The following is a 25,219-nucleotide window of genomic DNA, read 5'->3' on the forward strand; positions in this document are numbered from 1 at the left end:
ACCCAGGCCCTGCTGAGGTCACGGCTCTGGGGCTGGGGTACAGGGGCAGGATTGGGCCCATCCTTATCCTCCTGGACCAAGCTGTGGGTGCGCTGTGGCTCATTGGAGAAGGAAGGAGAGGGTGCTCCTGAGGGGGGGGCCTGGACACCAGCCTGGTGAAGACTGACTGAGGAACGTCTCCACTATGGGACAACGGAAAAGATGTGGACTTTGGAGTCAGAGGATCTGGATTCAAATCTTTCCTCTACCACTTACTACCAATCTGCTGTTCTAAAAATGAATTGGAGTGGAAGAAGGGAAAAAGACCCAGTAGGAGGCTCTGACAATAGTCCAAGGAAGAGACTGAAGTCAGAAGGCATGAATTCAAATCCTGCCTGTGATGCTTACTTCCTGTGTGCTTTGAGAGAAATCATTCCCCTTCCTTGACCTCAGTTTACTCATCTGTAAAGCAACATGATTAGACTAAATGGGCTCTGAGATTCCTTCTGGCTCTATATCTGAACCCTTTACAGAATGTTTTGTAAACGTTAAAAGGGTGTTACACGCCAACTCGGAAGGGAATGCTCCCTGGTGCTAGTTTTGTTCATATTATTTACTCAGGGAGCAGCTTCCAGCCTCCAGATTTCCAAGGGCCCAATAGTTCCCCTCAGTTGGAGTCATGTTGATTGTATCCTCCATTTTGAGAATGAAGGCCACTGTTCATGGAGGAGGACAGGAAGGGAAGCTCCTATTAGCCAAAGAAGGAAGAAAAAGCGGAGAGAGTCAAAAATCTAGCCGCTGGTCACCCGTTCATGTCTTCTGACGAGGCCCAGTGTCTCCTTTCTAACCTTCACCACCCGGTTGGGGAGCTTGAAAGGCCCATGGATGATGTGTCTTGCATAAGAGTAAGGATTTTGATGATGAAACCTCCTTATATTTGCAAAAAGTTTTCAGATGCTTCATAAAGCTTCTTATTTTCAAAACATATCCACAGATAATTTTCAACATTTGTCCTTGCAAAACCTTGCATTCCAATTTATTTTTCTCCCTCCTTTCCCATAGCCTCTCTCTAGAAGCAAGTAATCCAATCTACATTAAACATGTGCAGTTCTGCTATACATATTTACACGATTATCATGCTACACAAGAAAAATCGGATCGAAAGGAAAAAATGACGAAAACAAAATGCAAGGAAACAACAACAAAAAAGTGAAAAGGCCACATTGTGGTCCACACTCAGTTCCCACAATCCTCTCTCTGGAGGCAGATGACTCTCTCCATCACAAGACCATTGGAACTGGTCTGAATCACCTCGCTGTTCAAAAGAGCCAAGTCCAAGATGATGGACATATTAAAAATAAATATTAGTATATGTTGGTCTTATATGGCTACCTTTTTTGCATTGTTTTCCCCACTCCATCCTAGAGAGCTTTCTCTTACAACAAAGATTTTTTCTTAAATAAAAAACCAAAGAGCAAAGCCTACTATGACATTCAAATAAACCAACAAACCCTGGCAATATATGTGATGCCCCACAATTAGCCCCCCAACTTCTGCAAAGAAAAGGGGAAGTTTTTCATGCCCCGTCAGAGAGAGCCGAGATTATCTTTTAGATGTTTTGTTTTCATCATCAAAATCTGTCCGCTTCTATCATCCTCCCATTTTTATTGATGGGAAAACTGAAGAACAGAGAGGTTAATCTGCCAGATCTCACAGAGCATCTTAGCGAGAGGCTTAGTGAATGACCTCAGGATCCCCTGTGCCCACTACTTAGGCCACTAAGGACTCTTGTTTCCTAATACGTTCGAAGAAATTCTTGAAAGAGAAGAAAACCAAAGATGATCTCATTGAAAAGATATATAGATTTCCCCCTGGGTGCCGTGAGAGCCTGAAGTGTCAGTTCTTTGACTATCTAAATAAAAAATGTTAAGATTGAAATGAGTTATTCTTCAAGGAAGGGAGAATGTTTGCTCCTCCAGTCTTTATAGAATGTGAATAGCGTCTGATTTTCTAATCATCACCTTAGAGGAAAGGAGATGATGTCGTACCTCCACCTTCTCTCTTCCCATCCCAGTATCCAGCTATTTACACTCCTCCCCCCAAAAAAACATTTTTTTTTGTTGTTAGATCTGTATTCACTCAGCTGGAGACTTCGTGCAATATCCTAGGAAGAATGCAGTCTGCTAAAGAGCAGGGTTTGGAGACTTAGGGCCCAACACTCCCTCTCACATGGCAGACACTTGGTCAATGTTTGTTGACACAAGATTTTCAAGGGGGATTGTTGAAAACTTTGCCTGGATTTTCAAAGATGCTCATTGAATGGAATTCCCAATGATGAGCACTTCCAAGTGGAGCTCTGACTGAAGGCGGCATGGAAGATGATCATCTCGCTGACGTCAGACTCTTTCTATGCATTATCTCATAGCAACACTATGGGATGGAAGCTCTAGAGGCCCTCATGCTCATTTGTAAAATCAGTGACTTGCATCTAGTCAGGCTAGGTCTTCCTGACTCCAAGTTCAGCCAACGAGCCCTCCCCCTGTCCCCAACCTGGCTGCTTCTGCTTGGTGGGGAAATGGGAAAGGGGATTCTGATTGGGTTGGTCTAGATCACCCCTGGGATGCCTTTTAGCTGGGAGATCTTGCGATTCCATGTTTTGGTGTGGATGTGGATGTGTACACATGTGTGGGGATGTATCTGTGAGTGCGTGAGCCTGACAGTGACTGTCAAGAAGTCATTACTTTTCACTCTGCCATCTAAATAGATGGGCTTGCTCTGTCTCTGTGCGTGTCTCTGTCTATCTCTGTCTCCCTCTGTTTCTCTCTGTCTCCCCCTTCTCTTCTCTCCTCAAAACTCTCAGAATTTTTATAAACCAATCCCCGCACCGTGTCACAATCTTGGCTAGTTTTTGTACTCCCAGAGAGAAGGCACTGAGCCGCTGGGGATCAGAGTTGTTCTCTTCTTTGAAATCAATGGGGACAGTAACAAAAGAAACCCAGATTTCCTACCTGGAGACCATGTGTGTCTCTATCCCCAGGACCACTAGAGCCTCCACTTTGACTTCCTGGGGAAAGATGTGCCAGCTGCAGTGCCCTTTATGCCCAATGCCTCCCCACACAGAGGCAGCCAGACATGCTGAGTTATGATAATGGCTTTTTTAACACATATGGCTGTCCCAAGAACTCGAGGATTCAAATGGGAATTGATGGGCCTTGTGTCTAATTTAGTTTGAAAAATAAAAGAATAATCCCTTCTTGTGCCAGGTTTGTCCTCTGGTTGTTCACATCTGATTTCAGGTCACTCCATAGACTGAAGTTTCTAGTCAGTGAGCTCATGGGGCAGTTCTTCCCTACGGCCCACCTTTCCCTCATCTCCTGGCCTCGGTGGAGGGCTCTACTCAGTTTGGGCCACCCTAGAGTGGGAAGAACATTGATAAATTGGAGAGCGTCTACAGGAAGCTAATGGAGAAGAGTCATATGACAGAAGATCAGCAATGGGATTGGGGCTGTTTAACTTGGGGAAGAGAAGATCTGACGAATGGGAGAGTCATTTCCAAGGATGTGAAATGTGAAGGGCCAAAGTATGCTGGGAGAACTGATCTTGTTTGGTCTCCCAGGGTGGAGGCAGAAGCAGTGTGAGAAAAGGTCCAATGAGGGCAACTTGGGCTTCATGTCAGGGACAACTTCCTACCCTTTGGAATGGCCCCAAAGTGGATTTAGCTCAGTCCCTCAAAAGAACTCCCCCACCCCACTGGAGTTCTTCAAGCCAAGATGGCGACCCACTTGATGGTTTTGTTGGAGTGTTTCTTCTTTTGGTTATGACCTAAATTAGATGGCCACTAAGGTCCCTTCCAATTCTAGACAGCGAAAGGATTCTGTCATTATCAAGTTGTCGACAGTCCCTTTGGCAAGGGCCGCCCCAGGACAGAAAGAACTCTCCACCAATGTTGAATCTTCATTCAACAACCAGGTTAGGCAGTTGCTATGGACACAGAAGAGTGGTTTAGTAAAGTAAGATTCAGCCCCTTGTCTCAAGGAACTTAAAGACTAGACACGAGAAGAGACAAAAGCACTGAAAGCAAAATGACACAATCTGACACAATCTGGAGGGAGATTCTGAAGATCGGGTAACAGAGTAGACAGCCAGTGAGAGCAACGGGCTCGCATCCTTCCTCAGGCACCGACTCTGCCTGGGCGATCATGGCCAGGGCATCCTCTTCCTGCGTCAGCTTGTCAGTCTCAGTTTGGACAGATAACTCCCAGGGTCCCTCCTAGCTCTGGACCTATTGCTCTGTGGCCAGTGAGCGTCTCATGGAAGGAGTTCCATTGGGTAGAGTTTAAAGGGTGGGAGGAATTAATAGAAAAAAGGAGCCAGAGAGAGTTAGTAGAGGCAGCCCAAGGAAAGGTGTACAGATGGAGGAGCACATGGAGAGCTTAGAATAAAGCAGTGTGGTTGAAACGGAAGAGTTGGGGGATGAGGAAGGGAGAACACACCCAAATTTACAGTTTGAATGATCCATTGATCCAAGATCACGACATCATGAGAGTGAATTGTTGAAAATGACCCCAGGATCATGTTCCCCATCTTAAAGGAGTCTTCTAGGAATCCCCGCTCTTTCCTCCAAAGTGAATCCAGGTTACTTGCTAATTGTCTACTATATGTCAGTCCTGTCTCACCCACCAAGTTACAGAATCAAGGGAAGGGAGCCGTGGAGGCCATTCGGACCAAGGCACGGCATGACCGGGAGCCGCCGTCCCTGATGAAGTCACTCTGGCAGGGCTTGAAAGGAGGACCTGACTGCCTTCACCAGGGGACTTGGGGTGGAGGGACGAACAAGCAACCTTTCTGCCCCTGCCCTCCCTGTAGGAACCGTGTAACCCAAAAGCTGGCCCTCCCTCCCTCCACTGGAGTGAGCGCTCCCCGGATCGGGAAGTCTTTCATGCCATAATTGGCCTTCCTGCTACTCTGGCCGGACAATTGATTATTGTGGGGGGTAAAACAGCAGGAACAGAAATGCCCAACACTGCAAGCGAACAAGGATCCAGCACCCCGAGACTCATGGGAAGCACGTTTCTCTTCCTGCCGGTTTTCTGAGCGCAAACATTTGGGGGAACAGCAAAATATGGACCTTTAAAGAGGTAAAAAGGGGTCGGTGTGATGTCTAAGCAGCCCTTGGCCAGCAGATGCCCGGACTTCCCAGAACTGACAAGGGGCTTCCCGCCAGCGGGTTCCGGTGGTCGGCCGCCTCGCTGCCCGTCCAAGGCGATGGTGAGCACGGTTCCCAGATCCTCCTGCTAACTAACCGTTTTAATGAGCAGGCTTGCACAGCAGCCCCAGGTTATGTGCACCAGAGGTGAGGGCTCTGCTGGCTCCCTGACCTAGTCCAGAAAAACACAACCAAACAAAGCTTTCTCGGGGCCACAGCACATGCCTGCCTTCATCATTTATAAATCAAGGCTATTTGCAGTGTGGAGAGCCATGGTTCAGCCTGTCCAGGAGGAGTTCCTGCTTCCTTTTACCAGCACTCAGCCAAACTTGCTCCAGGTTCTCGGGGACCCCCGGGGAGCAACGCTGATTCCGGGCACGAGCACCCTGCTGCGGCTTAGGACTCAGACCCGAATGGGGTGATGGCATTTACCCAGGACTACCAGGAAACTGGGATCAGGCCCCCAGCCACAGAGTCTCCCCACCTCCACCGGGCTGACTCAGAGCAACATTATGACACAGACACCACGTTATCCTCAGACTCCCATGTTTTTGTCCATGCAACAGATGCTGCAGAAGCCCCTCCTCCTAGTGCCCCCTTCTTGACTGCTGTGAGTCTCTGAATGTCAGGGAATGATGACCCCAAACTCCCTCTCCATCCCATCCCAGTGGTCATGGAGAGTCTCTGGGGCCTCTTTCTTTGCCTTGCTACCTTGCCTTCCTCCTTCCTCCCCATCCCACCAGGCCTCTGGATTTAGACTACAAGGATCTGAGTCTGAATCCCAACTGTGACTTATTAACTAGGGAAAGTCTGGGCCTCCATTTTGTCATCTGTAAAATGGAGTCAAGCAAGATGATTACCAGAGTGATGATACACTACACTCACTCACACACTCACACACACTCACACTCACACACAAACACACACACTCACACACACTCACACACACACACACACACACACACTCACACACACACTCACACACACACTCACACACACACACACACACACACACACACACACACACACACACAGGCCTTCTCACTGACCAACTTCTCTCCCGGGGCCTTCTTGCCATGGCCCGCCACATTCTCCCTCGGGCCCAGGAGGGTAAGGACTCCCCTTCTTCTGTGCTCAGGGTGCACATTAATCAGGGTGAGGTAGAAACTCTAGCCTCAGCAATAAGAGCTGAGAAAGAGATTCAAGGAATTAGAGTAGGAAATGAGGAAATCAAATTATCACTCTTTGCAGATGACATGATGGTATACTTAGAGAACCCCAAAGACTCTGCTAAAAAGCTATTAGAAATAATTCAGAATTTTAGCAAAGTCGCAGGATACAAAATAAATCCACATAAATCCTCAGCATTTTTATACATTACCAACACAATCCAACAGCAAGAGATACAAAGAGAAATTCCATTCAAAATAACTGTCGATAGTATAAAATATTTGGGAATATATCTACCAAAGGAAAGTCAGGAATTATATGAGCAAAATTACAAAACACTTGCCACAAAAATAAAGTCAGATTTAAATAATTGGAGAGACATTCAGTGCTCTTGGATAGGCCGAGCGAATATAATCAAGATGACAATACTCCCCAAACTCATCTATTTATTTAGTGCTATACCAATCAGACTCCCAAGAAACTATATTAATGACCTAGAAAAAGTAACAACAGAATTCATATGGAACAACAAAAGGTCGAGAATTTCAAGGGAAGTAATGAAAAAAAAAATTAAGTGAAGGTGGTCTATTGGTACCTGATCTAGAACTATATTATAAAGCAACAGTCACCAAAACCATTTGGTATTGGCTAAGAAATAGACTAGTTGATCAGTGGCATAGGTTAGGTTCACAGGGCAAGATAGTGAATAAAAATAGCAATCTAGTGTTTGACAAACCCAAAGATCCCAAATTTTGGGATAAGAATTCATTATTTGACAAAAACTGCTGAGAAAACTGGAAATTAGTATGGCAGAAACTAGGCATGGACCCACATTTAACACCACATACTAAGACTAGATCAAAATGGGTCCAAGATTTAGGCATAAAGAACGAAATCATAAATAAATTGGAGGAACATGGGTGGAGGAGGAAGGAGTTTGTGTCCAAGGGAGAACTAGAGACCATTATTGATAACAAAATAGAAATTTTTGATTACACCAAATTAAAAAGTTTCTGCACAAACAAAACTAATGCAAACAAGATTAGAAGGGAAGTAACAAATTGGGAAAACATTTTTACAGTTAAAGGTTCTGATAAAGGCCTCATCTCCAAAATATACAGAGAATTGACTTTAATTTATAAGAAATCAAGCCATTCTCCAATTGATAAATGGTCAAAGGATATGAACAGACAATTTTCAGATGATGAAATTAAAACTATTTCCACTCATATGAAAGAGTGTTCCAAATCACTACTGATCAGAGAAATGCAAATTAAGACAACTCTGAGATATCATTACACACCTGCCAGATTGGCTAAGATGACAGGAACAAATAACGATGAATATTGGAGGGGATGTGGGAAAACTGGGACACTGATGCATTGTTGGTGGAGTTGTGAAAGAATCCAACCATTCTGGAGAGCAATCTGGAATTATGCCCAAAAAGTTATCAAAATGTGCATACCCTTTGACCCAGCCATACTACTACTGGGCTTATAACCCAAGGAACTACTAGAGAAGGGAAAGGGTCCTGTATGTGCCAAAATGTTTGTGGCAGCTCTTTTCATAGTGGCTAGAAGCTGGAAGATGAATGGATGTCCATCCATTGGAGAATGGTTGGGTAAATTATGGTATATGAATGTTGTGGAATATTATTGTTCTGTAAGAAATGACCAGCAGGAGGAATACAGAGAGGCTTGGAGAGACTGACATCAACTGATGCTGAGTGAAACGAGCAGAACCAGGAGATCATTATACACTTCAACAATGATACTGTATGAGGATGTATGCTGATGGAAGTGGATTTCTTCAACATAGAGAAGAGCTAATCCAATTCCAATTGATCAATGATGGACAGAATCAGCTACATCCAGAAAAGGAACACTGGGAAATGAGTGTAAACTGTTATTTTTACCTTCTGAATCCAATTCTTCCTGTGCAACAAGAAATTCAGTTCTACACACATATATTGTATCTAGAATATACTGTAATATATTTAACATGTATAAGACTGCCTGCCATCTGGGGGAGGGGGTTGGGGGAGGAAGGGAAAAAATCTGAATAGAAGTAAGTGCAAGGGATAATGTTGTAAAAAATTACCCATGCATATGTACTGTCAAAAAAAAAGTTATAATTATAAAATAAAATTAAAATTAAAAAAAAAACCAGGGTGAGGGGTGGCATGTGGGAGACGCTTGGAGCGGACCTTGGCAGCTCACTGGATGGGGGTGGCCCAGGCCGGGGTCTTGAAGCCAGGAGACAGGTGGGGCCCACACTGATTTTAATCCTCTCTCCACCGAGGCAGCGTGGCATAATGGAGGGAGAGCTGGCCGTAAAGTGGGGGCCCGGGGCCACTGACCTCTGCAGGCTGTCTCCCACCCCCACCCAGCTGCAGTCACTCGCCTCTTGGTGTCTCAGGCAGTGCTCCCAGGGAGCCCATAAAGTGTACAGAAAAACACCAACCACCTGCACCTAAAGGTTCCATGGACCAATGAAATTGGAGGTTCCCTCCATAATTATCCTGTTTCTAGACGCTTCCCCCCCCCTCCAGAAGTTCACAGGTCTAGAGCCCCTTAAGGGGACCAAGTTTGCTTTTGCCTTCATAAAACCCAGCACCTGGAATCACGACTTATTGAGCCAAGTGAAATTGAGCCAACTTGACGGCCAAAGACACGCAATGGCGGGAGCCCTGGGCAAAGGGGCAGGAAGACTTGAGTGCAAATTCTGCCTCAGACACATTAGCTGGCGTGTGATGCTAGATTTAACTCCTCCAGGCCAGATTTCCTCATCTTTAAAATGGGGACAACAATATCACCCAAACATTGTTGAGAAGGTGACAGACAAAGGGCTTTGGGAGCCCTGTGGCCTCTCTACAGGGTCACTGTTGTTTGGAATGTCTCCTGCTTCTCTCTCATTTCTCACGGTGCCCATGGGCTTAGAGGGCAGTTTTAGGCCTGGCCTTTCACCGAGGCCTTCCAGTTTCCCGCAGGGTGGCACAAAGTGGGAAAGCCTTCCTCCCATCCGGCGTGAATGCGGAAGGATGGCGCCCAGGCCAGTGCTGATGGAGCTGGTTCAAACCGAGCACTCTGGCGTGAAGGAGCCATGGTCAGTCAGCAAGTAACCTTAGTCCACCCTGAAGGAGGGGGCTGATGGTGGGGAGGGGGGGGGCTATGTGGAATATCTGTCCTGCAACACACTCCCACAGAGTACCACGAGAGCTTCCTCCTCTATTTTTCTTTTTGCTGAGGCAATTGGGGTTAAGTGACTTGCCCAGGGTCAGCATGAAGTGTCTGAGGCCAGATTAGAGCTCAGCTCCTCCTGACTTCAGGGCTGGTGCTCTACCCACTGCGCCACCTCGTTGCCCCCCCTTCTCCCCTTCTTTAAACGACTGCCGTCTTTACAATCCAAGAGCCTGAGGTCGCCTTTCCATCCAGCTTCTCGGTGCGTTCCTGCCCTAGGCCTCAGTCGTGATCTGAGAGAAGCTTGGCCCTAACTAGCAAGATCTTCCCTTCGGGTGGCAGGGCCTCCAGAGGCCCCACCTCCAGAGGTGGGAGTAGGGTGCCCAATGCTGAGAGGCAAGGCTGTGCAGCCCGACCCCCGCTCACCGGGGAGGGAGATCCCCTGTGAATTTTTCTGGGAACGTATCCAAGGTTAAAGGTTCACACATCCCCAAACCACGCTCCAGCTGCATTTTTCCTGAAGAAATTAAAGTTTCATCAGAAAGCCAAGGAGAGAACATTTAGCCACCTGTCAACACCCCAATCCTCGTCGAACCGTCAGCAGCACCAACATTTGCTTGTTTACGGATTTCCGTTATCAATAATTAAGAAACACAAATCTCCTGCAGTTGGGGGAAATATAGACCTTCTTCCCTGAGGTCTGTTGATGTTCTTCTTACCAAGCAACCGACATGGAGATTAAATTTCAGAGAGAGATTTATTTTGTGCCCTTGTCCTGTTGGCCACCAGAGACCCGTGCAGTGCAGGCAATCTGATCAGAATAATGCATAGGGACATATTTCAGAAAACCAATAATTGTGGCAACACCAGTCTGTGCGAGGGCCCCCCAGAAACTCAGGCCGCTTTCTCCCCTTTTCCCAGCATCCCTGCGTCCTGGCTGCTCTGCCCCGGCGCCCATCCACGTCACCAGACTGAAGTAATCACCGGCGGACAGCGCACAATTTATTGTAATTTCTACCCCGCAGCCCCAAAATCAAAGTGGCGTTTTATGGGCAGGCCCGAGATAACGTTTTACAGCATTTATTTCTGAGAGCACCCCCCCCCCTCGGCCCCTGCAATAGGTCCTGCAGGTTGTTGTTGTTTTTATGATGTTCAGAAGCAGTTAAGTCCAAGCACAGAAAAATGACCCAAACAGGCTGTATTTAAATGGTTTCCTCCTTTAACCTCTTGACTCACCTGCATAAAAAGGAATCTTTCAGAAACAAGTCCCAAACAGAATCACTGCCTATTTGCTTTCCCCAAGCCCTGGTGGAATAAGCAGAATTTGTAACAAGATCCTGGGGCCCATTTTTTATTCTGCTCATATTTGCAATGATTTTATAACGGGAGGGAGCGCCGCCTCGCTCACATTAGCACAATCAGGGCATCCTGGGATTAAGAACCATTTAGGGCCCCTCTCTTAAAGTGACTCCCTACCCAGCAGTATAAGGAGCGGGAGCCATTGTTTCCTTTTATTGTGGGTAACTTTATCGTTATGGTCAAGAAGCTTGGAGGGAAGCCTCGTGCTGAACTGCCCTGTGCACCCCCCACCCATTACCAACGTGGAAAGTGGTATTGCAAGAAATTACCCAGGTGCCAAGGAGAGAAATGCATGAATCCTTAATGGCCAATTCCCCATTTTATCATGACATGGTCATGCACTCGAGAGATCTCAGGAGATTTTGACTCGGAATATTTTCTTTGCAAACATGGACTGATGTCCAGATTGCTCAAGAACAAATGGGGTGAACGGCTGAAAAATGGCAGTAAGAAGAGCCAGGTAATCTCGCTAGGCTCCGAGAAGTCTAATCGTCAGGGAGCAGCGTGGGCAATTCTGCAAGAGCGAAGCTGGTGGGCTGCAAATGGATGGTGGGAGCCAAGTCCTCCTGGAGAAAACCTTATACATAATGTACTTTATTCTGGCGAATGAGGCTCATGGATCTCACTTCTACTCAGGAAATACCCTAGAATCCACTGATTGGTTCTTTGATTAGTGGGGACGTGGCCTCCATCATCACAGACCCCAGACTCTCCTTGCCTCAGAAGATGATATTAGAGAGAAAAACAAAACAAAAATCCTCATCGCCTTGTGTGCGAAGAGCCAGGCTGCTCAGTAGAAACTCAGAGCAGCACCGGTGGTTGCCCAGAGTCTCCCCACCTGGCTAGGCCCTGCCAGAGCTTACACTTCACTGAAAATGGCCTTCCAGAGCCTGCAGTCACTTCCATGCCACAAGAAAGCCTCCAAAGAGAAACACTAATGACATTTAAGAGGGAAACCAACTAATTTTCATGCAGTTTTTTTGGGGGAGCTGCAAAGCTTTTAAGGACCAGATGGGCTGAAATCTTTTCCATGTGACCCAGCCACTCTAAGTCAAACTTGGAAGCTGCCCTTGAGAAGTAGGATGTCAGACCACACTTTCCAAGAAGATACTTGATAAGGGACCGACGTCTCCATTGAAACACCAGCCGGGATCACGATTGGAAGGAAGGAAAAGTCTCTCCAAAATTACCTGGCTGGGTGCTTGAGGTCAAGCATCTAACCTGTTCTGTTCAAAGAGCATCAAAGCATCTACTGAGAATCATGGGAGTTTATGAAAGTCTCGTCTCTTACCCCACGCAACCAAGTGGCCCAAGAAGGGTGACTCCATCCTGAGTCGTGAAGCACCCCTTCCCCTCAGAAGTCTCTGAACTGGGCTGCTGGCTGTTTGCCATCAGTGGATGACTCAACAAGCAATCACGTGTTACGGTTTCATCAGCACGTCGGACATCCAGGAAGGGGTTTGGAGAAACCAGCTGGACGAGCCTGATTCCTGGACTGTGGTCTGCGTCTACACTCCCCTGAGGAAGGCAAGCAGAGCAGGGCAGCCTTTCTCCTTCCCATCCCACTACATTGTAGATACTTGAGACAGTGGTAGTATTGTGCCTTACTGCAATGTGGAAATGATCAAACAATCTGGAATCTAAAGACAGACACAAGGGTCCAAGCTCAAGGACCTGGTTCCTGCAGCAGATTCCTAAGGCATCTGGACCAGGATTCTTTAGCCAACAGAAAATCCAAAGGGTATAATATCAGGAAGGCATTTTCCACATATACCTTACCTTAATAACCTTGCAGTCTGATTAAATCTCAGCTTCTTTTAGATCATTTCATTCACACATTTGTCCTGACCTTTTCTGAACTATTTAGATTTTGTCCCTGTAAATATGATTACATTATATTATTATTAATTATTAGGGAAGTATGTTTCATGAACTATGAAAAAGTGTTTTCTTATATTTATCTAAAGTTAGCCCTCTCAGGTTTTATATCTCATTCATGGCTGGTCAAATTGAAAATTCATAGACTCTTTCACAAAAATCACCCTATTCAATAATAATGATTCCTTATATTTACCTAAAGTTAGGCCTCTCAGGTTTTATATCTCATTCACGGATGGTCAAATTGAAAATTCATAGAATCTTTCACAAATATAACTCTATTCCATAATCTTTTTATTGGGAATATAACCATTGTAAAGTAAAAAAGATTGCTAGATGAGGATGCATGTATATGTATATATGTATTCACATACATATAATTTATATTTGTAATTGCCTAAATGTCCAACAGGTTATAAAGGACCAACTAAACTAAGATACTGCCATGGAACAGCTTGTGATGATGCAATTAGAAGGGTTAAGTAGAAGGCCACAAAGAAATTTAGACAAATATATAATTAAAGTGATCAGCTACGTGGCACAGTGGATAGAGTGTTGGGTCTGGAATCAGCACATCTCATTTTTCTGAGTTCAACTGCAACCTCAGGCTCGTACTAATTGTGTGACCCTGGGTAAGTCACTTCATCATGTTTACCTCAGTTTTCTCATCTGTAAAATGAGCTGGGGAAGGAAATGGCAAAGCCTTCCAGTGTCTCTGCCGAGAAAACTCCATGTGGGTCAGACAAAACTTTAAATGACCGAACACAAAGAAATAAGTAAAATAGGGTTTTTACAAAATGTTAAGACATCCGTGCATTCTGTCACTCCGTGAGATGGGTGCAGTGCTAGACCCCTTGAGGCTCGGATAGTTGCGGTGCATTGCCCAGAATCAGACAGGAAGTTTGAGCCAGGATTGGGAGCCAAAAAAACAGCCAGTCACGCAGCTCATCTCTAAAGGAAGTAATGCAAAAGGGAAAAAACCAGAAAGAGAAGAAAAGCAAATGCACCGATGACCTCTATGCAAAACAAACCGTAGGCAGAAATATGGAGATGAATGAACAGAGAATGGAAGAGGACTCGGGGTAAATGATAAACTGTTCTTAAAGTCTCATGCATGGAAATTCATCTTTCTTGGTGTGAAGATGGGTTTTTGAGGAGGGCCAGGGAGGGAAACAGGGCAGGTGCTTGCGGGGGGGAGGGGAGGAGGGAAGCTGTCTGAGAGCAGAGAATAATCTCAGAGAAGGACTCATGATGGATCAGGGATGTCCCGAGCCTCGATGCCTTCTGGGGGCAGTCCTGCCATGGGACGGATACCCCTCCTCCCTTTGGATGCCGACTTCCAAACAACGGGACTCACATCTCAGGTGAGTAGCTGATTGGCTGCAGGTGGCACAGGACAGACAGCCCAGGGTAGAAGAGGAGGCAGCTTCCAGCCATGGGGCCTCTTGGACCCATCCCAGAAGCCCCTGGCTACCTCCCCTCTCTAGGACGGTCCCTTTCCTCCAGCATCCATCTCAGGATCCTCAGATGGCCTTGGGCAACCTTCAGGTGCTGGGGACAAGACCTCCAGGCTCACAGAGAGCAGCAGCCCAGGCTCACGGGGGTGAGAAGACCATCGGCTCTGGAGAGAAGGGCTCAGACCCTTCAGTCCTCACAGTGAAAGGCTCCATGCACAGCCGCTAATTAGCAAAGAGTCCTCTTGTGTTTCAGGCCGCCATCTTGCCTTGCCATCTCCAAGGCTGGCTCAAGGCATGGCTGGACCCCAGTAAGGGCCAATTCAACAAAAGCTCATTGCACTGATTTGAACATAACAGAATCCCAAGGCCCGGGTTCTCGGTGCCCCCAGTTCTGTTCCTGTTCTCTGCCTCAGTTTCCAGAAAATAAAGGACCTGGGTTAGATTTTTCCATAAAGTCTCTTCCAGATTAAAGTTTGAGGATACTGTGGTTGTCCAGGTGGGACCCACAGAGTAGGAGAGGAGGAGGAGCACCCAGACACAGATGAGGGCCCGGCCAGGAGAGCTCTGCCCGGGGCCAGCCTTGTTTTCCGAGCCCAGGTCAGCAAACTTCCAAGCCCAGCAAGGCAGGGTGCCGGACACGGGAACACCATGAAAAGGACCTACCTAAAATAAAAGGTGTCGATAAAATAATATTTCAGGGGGAAGCTTTATATGCCGAGTGAAATGGGCTTTTATGGCTGAATTATAAATCTCAGAGAGGCTCGTGATGGAGATGTTGACAGACGCACGGAACCTGCGGAGCATGAGCAGGTCCGGTAATGCATGATGGATTGGCGCTCTTGGAGTATTTCCTTTCTGCCTCCCTCTCCAGCGGACCCCACATTAATGCTCTCCATTGGAAGGGAGGAGCCAACGCCTTTCTCCCAACAGCCATCAGCCCGGAACGGAGCCTTCCAGAGGTGAGCTCTTTCTTGGAGCCTTGGACATGCCAAAGGAAAAGGCTCTCGTGAAGGTGCATCTTGGGCTGGGACGTGCATGGAGATCCCCAAGAGCTACTCCTTCATTGTGATATTGGGAATTATTTCTAGCTTTAATTGTCATCAGTACTTCCTATAGTATGTTGACCAGAGAAACAAAGGACTCCCAGAGTCCTCCCAAAGTGACTCCCTCTTGGAATGGTCAAAGTACTTGGGGAAAAAATGGGAAAAGGAGACTTAGAAAAAAAGGGAAAGGACGGTTCTCATTGGAATGAGAAAAGCATTATTATTGGTAGCTATTAAATCACATTAAATCTTTTCTTCTTTCAGATCCACTGAAAATCCGCTGTAAATTATTTGAACTTTATATTCCAGTGACTCTGCTCTTCTCCTGATTCCATTTTCTGGATCCGTGGAGAGAGAATAAAATGCCTCAACATCCTCAGTGAGAGCCGCAAACTTGGGCTGATCCATCTCTGGGAAAAGGATGAAGGGACGCCGGGGCAGCTCTTTAGCAAGAACTCCTGCTGAGGGGCTGAGGGGACTGTGAGGGTGGGGGTGTGTATTGTGGATGTGATTGTGCAGGGGTGTCTTGGGAAAAGATTGTGTGAGGGACCTCAAAGAACAAAAGCCTTTCAGATGACTAAGTGGGGACTTCTTTGGAGTAGGGGTGGACAAGATGGTCACTGAGGTCACTCATCCTATCAACAAGCACTTATTAAGCACTTATTATATGCCCAAGCCCAGTGCTACTTTCAAGGGAGTCAAATAAAAAGCAAAAATCAATCCTTGCCCTCCAGAAGCTCACATTGTAATGGGGGACACAGCATTCAAATGTCCAAATAAGATCTGGAAAGAATAAATAGGTCATCTCGAGCACTCTGAGCACCCAGAAACAGTGTTCCTGCACCAGCTGGCATTTGGGCTGTTTTGTGAAGGGGGTGGGGGAGCAGTCCGGGGCGGGGAGGCACCGAGGCAAAGGCGAGGAGATGGGAGATGCAGGGTCAGCTGTGAGGGGGCCATGGCAGTTACATCAGCTTGTGCACAGAGAGACCACAAAGGACCACTTCTGCTCTTGTCCCCTCTAAGACTGAACAAATCGTAGTTTCTCTGAGTTTAGCTTTCTCCTTTGTAACCAGAATGCTCGGCGCCCGGACTCCCATGCTTAACCAATGTGATGGATGCAATAAATCTGAATTGACTGAGGGAAAACAAAGAGCTCGGAGTATTTGGAGAGTATTTGGAGAGGACATGTCAGCGAGGGGAGAACGGCAGGGGGTAATCAGGCTAGAAAGGGAGGCTGGAGGCCACTTATGTGGCTTTCTAAATGCCAAAAAAAGGTTTGGGTTAGAACTGGGACATAATAGGGAGCCCCTGCAGCTTCCTGAGCATGGGAGGAACACACCCGGGCTTGGGTTTGGAAATGTGCAATGGGCAGTTTTATGGAGGCTGGATTGAAAAAGGAGAAACTGGACCAAGAAAACCAATTAGGTGACTAATGCCATGGTAAATCACAGGGAAAACTTGCTCATAATCGGAGCGATTCAAATGGTGAATGGCTTGACTCCTGAAGTACTTGTTGAATGAATTAATATAACGCACCTAATTTCCTTTTTATGACTTCCTGTGTGTGACGAGTGGCTTCAGAACTAGACTATATGCTTCTCATAGGCAGGAATCAGAGGGTACGGGCTTTAATGCGGGAGAACGTTGTGATGATTGAAGGTGATTGCCTATAAAATTTAGAATTGCTATTGTGAATGCAAGGAAGCTAAAGGTTCCTGGGTAATGTGTAGCTCATGAATAATGGATCTGCCATTTTCTGGCAAAGACTGGCTTTTGCTTATTTCAGAAGGGTCAAAAGGCCATGGGACCATCATCAGCTTTCCTTCCTATGACCCCTTTTTAGTAATCTAACAAAGGAATTATCAGGGCCACTCCCCAAGATTGGCTGGGTAGAGGAGTTGCTCTGATTTCCATTGAGCATGAATAAAAAAGGAGGGAGGAGAGTGGGAAACCTTTATTATGATATTATTTATCAATATTTATTATTCCTCTGTGCCAGCACTGGGCTTAGATGCTGGGGAGAAATGGAAAAGCTAGACTGCCCTGCCCTCCAGAAGCTTCCTGCCTGATGGGGGGAGAAAACTCTCACAGGAAAATTTGCCCCCGGGGCAGATGGAATGTCTGGTGTCTGAGGCTGTTTCTGATACAAGGGAGACATCAAGTTCCAGGGACCCTCAGAATATGGTGGAGGTCAGAGGCTTCCCCGGGGCCGGCAGCTCCTCCTCCTGCCACCAACCTGCTCAGCAGACACTAAGGAGTCACGTGGCCTTCCTTCTACTCCCCTAGTCCTTGTGCCCCCAGGAAGTGCCCACAGACCCAGAGCCACAGCAGCTTGCTTCCCACTCCGCCCCCTGCCCAATTTTCTTTTTTATTAAAGTTTTTTTTAATTTTCAAAACATGTGCGTGGATCATTTTTCAACATTGTCCCTTGCAAAACCTGCTGTTCCAACTTTTCCCCTCCTTCCCCCACCCCCTCCCCTAGATGGCAGGCAGTCCCAGACATGTTAAATATGTTTTATTTTATTTTATTTATTTAGAATTTTTTCACAGTATATATGCATGAGCAATTTTTTAATAACATTATCCCTTGTATTCATTTTTCCAAATTATCCCCCCCTCCCTCCACTCCTTCCCCCCGATGACAGGCAATCCCATACATGTTACATGTGTTATAATAAAACCTAGATACAATATATGTGTGTAAATATGTTAAAGTATATGTTAAATCCAATATATGCAGACATAGTTATACAATGATCTTGCTGCACAAGAAAAATCAGATCAAAAAGGGAAAAATAAGAAAGAAAACAAAATTCATTCCCAATTTTCCATCATCACTAAATGGGCAGCTCCATCTGTCCCCCAGGTGGCGGTGGACTTTCTCCGTCGCCACCATCTCTCACCCTGTTCTTCCTTCTTGGCTTTGCCTGTTTGGAATAGAGGAATGAACACTGCTACTCAAGCAGAGGGTCTGCATTCGAATCCTACCCCTGACATTTGCTGTAGAGTGAGCTTGGTCAGGAGCCTCAGCTGGCTCGCCCATAAAAGAAGGTTGGGCCCCTTCCGGGCTTAGCGCAGCCATCCTGTGGTCCAAGATCCTGCTCTCAATTCCTGGGTCTCCATCCGGCTGGATAACCTGATCCGTGCTCCCCTGAATCCTGTGCTGCCCAGGATGGGACCCCCGAGATCAATAAGACCGGGAGCCTGTGGGTGCTGGTGAGGCAGTGGGGACCCAGGCCTGGAATCAGGAGGTCAGGAAGACTTCCCTCCTAATTCCATTTCAGACACCAGCTGTGTGCTCCTGAGCAAGACCTTTAATGTTGGATGCCTCAGTTTCCTAAACTGCATGTAAAATAAAATAATAATAATTACACCTGCCTCCCAGGGGTTGTTGTGAGGATCAAATGGGATGAGAATTGTGAGCATGGCACGTTGTAGGTGCTCAATAAATACTTGTTTCCTAGAGCACATCACAATCTCTCCAGCTGCATTTTCCTCCCTGGATGTGCCCTCTTCAGATCCAAGGGCCACCTGCTCCCTGATGCCCTCTAGAACTAATCCCAGTGGACTCTCCCAAGCAGCCACAGGATTATGGGCGCTTCCCCTTGGGGCCGCTATTCTGTTTTGAATTTAAAATTCTATTAGTTGCAGGCCAGCCAAACACATACAAGCTCCCCCATCACTTCTACTTAGCAGCTGAACAGAATATACCTCGTCCTTCCACTGCCAACCAGAAATCAGATGGTGGAAGGTGCCAGTCCTGGGAACTGGCCCGATAGCCATCCCCCTAATCTTTTATTTCGGGTGTGGCGAGAGCAAAATGGAAACACAAATTGGAGCTCCCTCCATCCCACCACTGACACCCCCGTTATTGTCCACTTCAAAGCAGCTGGCACAGCTCTGGGCACTGAGAAGACTGAGTTGTTGTGGGTGCCTTGTCAAGCATTGTTGAGAAAACCAAACCAAACAAGACCGGCTGCCTCTGAAAGTTCTCCCCCACCCTCTCCCTTCTCAGAAAGGCAGCAAAGCATCCTAGAGGGCTTTGCCTCGTTTTGCTGCTAATTCCTGGTACATTCTATCAATAATCAACAATCATTAATGAAGCCTTTCGTCTGAACCTCGCTCCTGTGCCGGAACAAGGCCTGAAAATAATCCTTTCTCATAAAGGCTTATATTCTAAGGGAAAAACAACCAATGCATATGTGATCATACATGTGCACATACACATATCTGTATTGGTTGCATATATGTATGTTTATATATGAAATCATATATGTATATAATATATATACATATGTATATTGCTTGTATATATGTGTGTTTATATATACATATAATATGTATATATAATATACATGTGCCTATATAGACATGTAATCATATATGTATTGATGGTATATATGTGTGTTTATCTATACATGTAATCATATATGTGTATATAATATATACACATGTATATTGCTTGTATATATGTGTTTGTATATACATGTAATATGTATATATAACATACATGTGTCTATATAGAACATGTAATCATATATTTATTGCCTTGTATATGTGTGTTTATATATATGTAATGTGTATATAGAATATACATGTGTGTATATAACATGTAATCATATATGTGTGTGTGTTAATATACATGTAATCATATAAGTATATATAATATATACACATATATATGGATTGGTTATATATGTTTGTTTATATACATGTAATTACATATGTATACATATATAGACATATATCACAAATATATCATACATATATATCACAAAGGTTTCTGGAAAACTTGCAACTTTTAGGGGAACAGAGCTCCTGTCCAAGGTGTAGCAAAAAAGAGAACAAAAACAAGCAAGAAAGAAGCTTTTCTTTTCCCAAAGCCAAATCCACGTTTTCTCCACCCGCCACATTTTGGTGTGATTTGGTGCAAGAAGGCCCTCAGCATAAGTCTCATCCCATCTCTTTCATGCACTGCTTGGGTGACCTGCGGCACGTTAAGGCCCCTCCAGGCCTTGGTTTGCTCACCTGTGAGGTGGGGCCGTCGGACTGGCCGGCCTCTGCCTCCTCTCTACCTCTGGGTCTGTGAGGCGGAGGCCGGTACCCAGTGTGTGACCTCTGCGGGAAGCCGGGCCCACTCAAGCTGGGCTGGGCCTCTGAGGCCCAGGACCCTGGGGAAGCCCTCCCAAGCCCCGAGCCCACCGTGGAGCTACCTCGGCCCCACAAGCCAGGAGAGCTGACCCTCCTCTAGCAGATCCCACCCGCAGCCTGGCTGCTGCTCCACTCTATGACAATGATTTAAACAAACATGCTTTTAGCCCCACAAGCCAGTTGGGATAATCAAGGCTAATCTGCAGCATAATGTAAATAGCATCACAAACAGTAAACGAAGCCTATTAAAGTCTGCAGGCTATATTATAGATCTGTATTAAAGAAAAAGGGAGGAGGAGGAGCAAAGAAAGCAACAACATCCTTCTAGGCAGGAAAGCTGGGGGCTTTTCACTCTGATTTGGAGGTCCACAAACTCCCTTTTTTACTTCCCACCTTGCTTAGTTAGGTCAGTCCCAAAATGCCTGAAACTTTCTTTCCTCAAAAGTCTTCTATTTATCATAAGTCAACTCCCTTTTTCAAAAAAAAATAAATTGGCTGATAGGGATCCACATACAAAATATTTCAAGGGAGCCCGGAGGTTGATAGATTTCCATGCACATCTCATAATTCTTCATTAAGGGGAAACGTGACTTTGAGAGAAAACAATCCACTCAAAGATTGCATCCAAACTGGGAGGAGGCCTTGGACAATCTCCTCTCCTCCATCCCCGCCCCTCCATCATCAGGCTGCTCCTCCATAGGACAGACAGCTCTGGAAAAGGACATGAACAAAATCAACAATATTTTCCCTATTTTCTCTCTCTCTCTCTCTCTCTCTCTCTCTCTCTCTCTCTCTCTCTCTCTCTCCCCCCCCCCGGCTCCCTCTCTCCTTTTGTCCCTCCATCTCTCTCCCTCTCTCTCCCTCTCTTCCTCTCTTGCTTTCTTTCTCTTGTTTTCTCTCTCCCTCTCTTCCCCCACCTCCTTTTTTAATTTAGAGAAATCCTGAAAAACACAAAGCGGCAGGATTTTGGCATGCCCCTCTGAATGCACATAAATAAATCTCTTTCAGCAAATCTCCAAGGATTTTAGGCAAAACTTTGTGAATGCTGGAGCAGAAAGCTAAAAACAATCTCTGGTTGTTTGTTGAGCCAGAAAAGTGGACATCATCTCCAAAGTACAATTTAAAGCCTGATTTTCTGCATTCGAGAATGAAGTGAGAGGAGTTCCTCGCTCAAGAATGTGTCGACAGAGCTTCCCAGTGAAACATTGCTGCTCCGGTTCTGTTGAACTCTTCCCAGAAACAGCCAGGGAGAGGAAAGGCTGAGGGAAATCAGGGAGAGAGCTCTGCTGGAGCTATTTCCAGAGAGGACCAGAAGGGGTCCCAAACTGGAGACCCTAACAATAGGCCACCTGCCTTTCACTTAAGTGACTCAACCTTAGAGAAAGAGAAGTCTTTCACTAGTGGAAGACAGACCGGCAATCACTACAGGTTCCTGTCTACCCCACCCAATGGTCTTATTGCCCACTTTTGCCATTAATAATAGTCCTTTTCCAGATGGAGGTGATGCTTCTGAGAGGTGGCAACAGGATTTATTCCAAAACAATCTTCCCTCGGTTCCAACTATAAACATTAAGGCTAAGATTGGGGTTCTCTCCATTGCAAAAGTAGTGATATTTTTTTGCTTTATCAAATGATCACAGAAATACTCATTTAAAAAAGAACATCCCCAAACATGCATATTAAATTGTACTTTGAGAAAGGATCCAAAGTTGAGCTCTTGGATGCTTCATGGTAGTTATTTTCAATCATGCCTGAACGGCTCCATCTTTGTCTCCTTCCATCCAGTTAGACAAACGCAGGAGTCCAACAAAGAATTTTAAGGTGGACAACTCAATTTTCCTCTATAGAACAACTAGTCTCATGGCCAGGGTTGGAAACTCTCCAATATCCTAAGATTTATGCAGAATATTTACATAAGGAAGTATAGCCTTGCTTTGACCACTAACCCTTTGGTCTAACAGCCCTTCTTGTTTCACAAATCTGTGATGGAAATTTTCTTTGAAACCCCCAAATTATTCCTATTGTCATTTCATCCCTTCTGCTTTCCACAAGCTAAAGCCTCCTCCCAAATAATATAGTGTGGGTCTCTCTCTCTCTTTTTTTCATTTTTCAAGGAGCATCATCCATGCCTATTCCATACATTCAGGAGAATGCAAGCCCCCTGAAGGCAGCCTGTTTCTTTGTCTTCCTGTCTGCAGAGTTTAGCAGAGAACCTGACTGGAGCACACGCTTAAGGCAGACCACTCTCTCTTGAGCTTTTTCATTTCTTGGTAATCCTCCTTCTGACTCAAGACTGGTTTTGTGACCCCAACTAATCCCCTTAATCTCCCAAGGCCTAAAGTAACTCTTTATAGACCAAAAGCTTCCCAGAAGGGACTGACTTGCTCTTGTAGCTGGAACTTCTTCATAAGGAAGTTTCCTAAACCAATAAAACCACAGATCAAGGCCCAATCCCTCTGCTTATTTTAATCTTACTAAATCCCATTGAAGCAGGGGTTGTGCGGGGAGAACATAAGCTCTTTGGAAGCCAGAGCTGGTGGTTATTTTGATCTTTGCCTCACCTGAAAAAACACCCAGCCCAGAACAGTGCTCCATCAATGTTTATTTATTCAAAAGGCATCATCTTAATGAATCCTGGAGGTCCAACTGCAGGAGTTCTGGCCTGGTGGAATCTGAGAAACACTTGAGTATGTGAAGAAGTAGAACTGGTAAGGATCCCAACGAATGCACCATTGCCCTTGGGAACTGTCACCTGGTCGCAGGGATGCATGCCCTCGGTTCAACAAGATTCCTCTGTGAAACTCAGTCCCTGGCCAGTCTTTCCTAGAAAAAGAGACTTCTTTTTTCCAAGGTGTGACGGTTAAATGTGATGAGTAATTATGTTAATAAATGTGCCAATGCCAGATGCACCTCCAGGAGTGGGGCTTGTCAAAGCAATCCTCCAGAGGATCAGGAGGCTTATTCCGATGAGGATATCCTTGAGGAAAAAAAAACTTGGGGACTTCTTTGGGAATTATCAGAAGAGCTGTCCAAAGTCACAAGAGATGTCCTCGCTTTATAGATGAGCTGACTCAAACCCGATGGCTTGGCCAATGTTGGATAGCTGGGAAATTTAAGAAATGGGTTAAATTTAGCTCCTTTGACTCCAGAGTCCACTGAAAATCAGATACTCCTTTTGCATAATAGGAAACTGAGTCCCAAAGAGTGATAGAATTTCTCAAAATAGTGGAAAATAGAAAGAACTCTCAATCTGAAGTTTAAGGAAAAACCTGGGTTCAAATCCCTGCTTTGACATTTAATCTCCATCCTTGAGCTTCTTGGGCCTCATTTTCCTCCTCAGCAGCAAAAGTCATAGCTACAGGAGATGACCTTATGGTCTTTAAATCTATGACCTTAATTATCACTACTGAGGACCGGTGGCCAGGACTGGTGAGCCTGAGTCTGTGGCCCTGTGAGATGCTGTCCAGGAAGAGCACATACACTGTCAACAAAGATGCTAGAAGATGGAGACCACAGCAAAGTCATTGCCAAGGTTGAGCAAGGAAGCCGTGACCTCAGTTTCTGAGAAAGAAAGAAGAATCATCCACCTTAGATCTCACTCATCCCAATCCCTTCGTTATATAGGGGAGGAGCCAGATGCTTGGATTCTGGAGTGCCTTGTGATTTGTGTCATACAGGCACTGAAAACAAAGCTGTTTCCCCAGTCTGCTTTGCATATGGAAATGAATAATGTAAGAATGAGGTTAGGAACGGAGCAAATTTACTTGGTATATGACAATGAGTGAAGAATAAGGAGAATTAATACATGCAACCCCTTCTTGTATCCAGCGAAACTCTGGCAGAGAGAAAAATGGATGCTGAAGACTTCCTCGGGGATAAGCCACCGGTACCGAAAAGTGGGTTTGGGATTCATAAAGCACTGGGATTGTTTTCCTTGATGGAAGATAACTAGAGTAGATGCTCTCCAATTAAATAGACTGAATATCATCCCTCAGGCTTCGAACCTAGCAAGGCATGCTCAGGAATTCACTTTTCCAACATAGCTTTAGCAAGAAAAGAAATTTATAAATGGAGATGTCAAAAAGTATTGTAAAGGAAAATGTCAAAAGAGAATTTGGATAATTCTGCCCATTTAGTGGGAGTTCTAAAGCTATGAAGAACAGGACCAAAGGAAAGATGGCGGCCATCAACGGGCTCAACCTGGAGAAGTCATTACTGCAATTTTCTGATCCAGCACTCATCGGTGAAGGCTGCTCACGGAAAAGGCAGATCCAAAGCTGACGAGGTGGGGGAGGCTAGGCCCAGCTGTCCACACACCTCTGTCCTGGCAACCCGCAGTGGTCTGAGCTAACAGAATGTCTGTGCATCCCAGAGCGAATGACATACCGTGATCAAAGGCACCAGAGAGAAGAAAGAAAGCAAGCAGGCAAGGAAATGGAGCCTGAGAGAAGACTTGATAGCAATCATTTCCTAATGAGAGCGACTATGTGACTCTGAGTGACAAGTCAAGAATCTTCTTCTGCAGATAGGGCACAAATGATGAAATCACAAGCTCTCGATGGGAAAGAAGCACGCATCAGGACCTTCCCATTTTGTAGGAATGTCAAGTGTCAGTTCACTCACCAACTCCATCTCTCTTCACATATCTTACTGGTTTTCCTTAAATAACCATCATTTTGTCAGTATTATTATTATTCTCTAAATATACATTCACCGATATAAAAAATAATATAATAAAAACACTGGAGCCCCTAGTGGATACACGTTGCAACCGATGCACAAATGACTTTGCCCATG

This window comes from Sminthopsis crassicaudata, chromosome 2 (genome assembly GCF_048593235.1).
Source record: "Sminthopsis crassicaudata isolate SCR6 chromosome 2, ASM4859323v1, whole genome shotgun sequence".
NCBI lineage: Eukaryota > Metazoa > Chordata > Mammalia > Dasyuromorphia > Dasyuridae > Sminthopsis > Sminthopsis crassicaudata.